The sequence below is a fragment of the Amblyomma mixtum genome, chromosome 5, assembly GCF_055824585.1.
Source record: "Amblyomma mixtum isolate Tamu chromosome 5, ASM5582458v1, whole genome shotgun sequence".
In the NCBI taxonomy this organism is placed as follows: Eukaryota; Metazoa; Arthropoda; class Arachnida; order Ixodida; family Ixodidae; genus Amblyomma; species Amblyomma mixtum.
In genome coordinates, this window is record NC_143016.1 from 103,214,559 (window position 1) to 103,217,650 (window position 3,092).

Below are 3,092 nucleotides of genomic sequence, written 5' to 3' on the forward strand. Positions count from 1 at the left end.
CACCTCCTTTCCTTAAAATGATCGGAGTGTAAGTGAGTGAGTGAGTAGAAACTTTATTGATTTCTTAAGTTTCGCTTGCGGTGGAGGTCGTCTTCAGGTCTTGAGGTCGCCTCCTTAGCCTTGGGTGGGCCTCTAGTCCAGGGCTCCACTGAGTCTGGCCACCTCGCTTGCGTATGCTATGCGTGCCCTTTGGGCCTCTAGCTCGCAGCTGGTGAGCCGGCTCGCCCATTGCTCCGCACTTGGTGTGTCTTGTTCGTGAAACGATATGTTTCTATCGCATTCCCATGTTATGTGGTATAGTGTTGGCCTCGCTTCGCACCAAGGGCATGTGGCGCGGTATTGCGTTGGGAACATCTTGCTTAGTATATATAAATTTGGGAAGGAGCCTGTTTGTAATTTCTGCCATTTTGCGGCTTCTTCCTTGCTTAGCTCTTTGTGTGGTGGGGGATATTTGTATCTCAGACCCCTGTATAGACTTAGTGTTTCAGAATACCCAGCCCCCCGGTTGGTCCAGAGCTCCTCCGGGGCTTGTGACTCCCCTGCTCGGGTGGTAAATCCTCGAGCTAGTTCGTCCATCTTTTCGTTGCCGCAGACCCCCGCGTGGCCCGGTATCCAAATTATATTGTGCTTTTCTCTCCTCCCCGAGGGTACCCCCTCGTTGAGGATCCTGAGCGCCGTTTTGCCTATCCTACCCTTTGTGTAGTTTCGGCACGCTTCCTGTGAGTGTGTTAGGATATTCAGAGATCTTCCCCCCTATCCCCTTCCTTCACTGCAAGGGCTATCGCTACCTCCTCCGCCTCTGTTACTTTTGATGCCCTGGCTGTGAGGCTCGTTATGTGTTCTCCCTGGTGGTTGACGACTACTGCCGCCATCCTGTTTCTATGTTCGCCGTAGTACAGGCAGGCATCGGTATATACCGTGCTGTCTCGATGTCCTATCGTTTTCTCGTAGTGCTCTGCCCTAGCTTTCCTTCTGCTGGCATGGAGATTTGGGTCCATGTTGCGGGGTATGGGTTGTATGCTTATGTTACTTCTTAATGTATCTGGTATGTCTGCCCTGTTACTCTGATGGCTCTCCGTCTCCCGACCCAACCTCGTCAGAAGTGCTCTTCCGGTTTTTGCGTCGCTGAGTCTTCGGACGTGTGCTTTAACTTGTCATTCACTCAGCTGCTCGAATGTGTTGCTGAGCCCCAACTGCATTAGTTTCTCGTTGGGCGTGTTCCTTGGTAGATGTAGTGCTGTCTGTATGCTTTGCGGAGGATTATTTCTGCTTGCTCCCTTTCGGCTTTGGTTGTTGCGTGGTATGGTAGTGAGTATGTCACCCGGCTGACTATCAGGCTGTTCACCAGTCTGATTGTGTCTTCCTCCTTCATGCCGTGTCTTTTGCTGGCTACTGTGCTTATCATTCGGCCTACTTGCTCCGCCGCTTTGCTTAGCAGGCTGAGTGTGTGGCTGCATTTCCTGCTGCTTTGCAGCCACATGCCGAGTTTTCTTATCATTATTTGTTCCGGTATATTTTGCCCTTCCAGTTTCACCTCGAGGCTGGCTTCCGTGGGGTGCCTTCCTACTCTGAGGAGTTCGGACTTCTCCGTAGAGCATTTTAGTCCTCTTTTCTTCGTGTATTCTTCGATGGAGGTGGCTGCCGCTTGTAGCGCCTCCTGATTACTTCCCAGCGAGCCTTCGTTGGTCCATATGGTTATGTCGTCCGCATACATTGCGTGTCTAATCCCTTTTACCTAGCTAAGTTATCTGGCTAGGATGATCACTGCTATATTGAAGAGCACTCGTGATATCACCGAGCCTTGCGGGGTTCATTTGCATGGTGTTTGGAAGACTTCGCTTCGCAGGTCTCCCAAGCCCACCGTTGCCGTTCTGTTCGTGAGGAAGCTTCTCACGTAGTTGTGCGTTTTCTCTCCGCAGTCGGTGCTGTTGATGCCTTCCATGATTGCCGCGTGGGATACGTTGTCGAAAGCCCCTTTGATGTCGACGGCCATGACTACGTTTTCCCCTTTGCTGGGCATTGTTTCTAGGACTTCTTCCTTCAGTTGTAGTAACACGTCTTGTGTCGATAGGTGTTCCCTGAAGCCGAACATGGTGTTGGGTTACCATCCTCCGCCTTCTAGGTGTCTTTGTATTCTTTTGGAGATTATCCTCTCAAATAGCTTGCCTTGGCACGATGTTAGTGAGATTGGTCTGAGATTTTCTATCTGCAGTTTCTTGCCTGGTTTGGGTATCATGACGACCTCCGCATGCTTCCATTCTTCCGGAACTGTCCCTTCTTCCCAGTGTTTGTTCAGATATTTCGTAAGCTGCTCTATCGCTTCGTCGTTCAGGTTTCTTATCAACGCGTTCTGGATCTTGACCGCCGCCGTGTTTTTTAGTGTTGCCCTTATGGCCTCGATGACCTCTTGCTTCGTTATCGGTCTGTCCATCTCCTGGTTTTCTTTCCCTTGGTATTCTCCCCGGTAGGCCTCCACGTGTTCCTTTCCGTAGCATTTCTCTTTTACTGCCTGGATTAGCTGTTCCTCTGTCCCCTCGTATTGATGGATTAGTCTTTGTATCGATTTGCTGCTTTCCGCTTTGCTCTTTGATGGGCCCATGAGTTTTCTGAGGATTTGCCACGTCCTGGCTGTCCCTAGGGTGCCGTTCAGTGTTGTACTGAACTGCTGCCACCCTTGTCTAGCCAGTTGTGTTGCATATTCTTCCGCTCGCTTGGTGATTTCTGCTATCTTCTTTTTCAGTTTCCTGTTCAGCTTCTGTTTTTTCCAGCGTTTGGTAAGGCTTCTTCTTGCCTCCCATAGGCCGAGGAGTCTTCTGTCTACCTCTGGTGCCTGTTCCGTGCGGATCACTTCTTTGGTGTGTATGTCTCTAATTTGTTTGAGTTGCTGACTCCATTCTTCTAAGGATGTGATGTCGCCTTTAATTCTTCTGCAGTGGGTACGGAAGGCATCCCAGTCTGTTAATTTTGCTTTGCCGATTTTCCTCCTGATGCTTTCAGCTTCTATGGCCACTCTGATTATATAGTGGTCGCTGCCTAGGTTTTCTTGCGTGTTTTCCCATTGTGCTTGTTTTGTTCCTCTGACAAAGGTTAGG

At 50.0% G+C, this 3,092-nt stretch overlaps 1 pseudogene; it reads right to left on the reverse strand.

Annotated features, from left to right (window-relative positions):
• Window positions 1-313: 313 nt before the first annotated feature.
• LOC149343242 (uncharacterized) lies at window positions 314-1,372 on the reverse strand (annotated as a pseudogene).
• Between the last annotated feature and the right edge of the window lie 1,720 nt (window positions 1,373-3,092).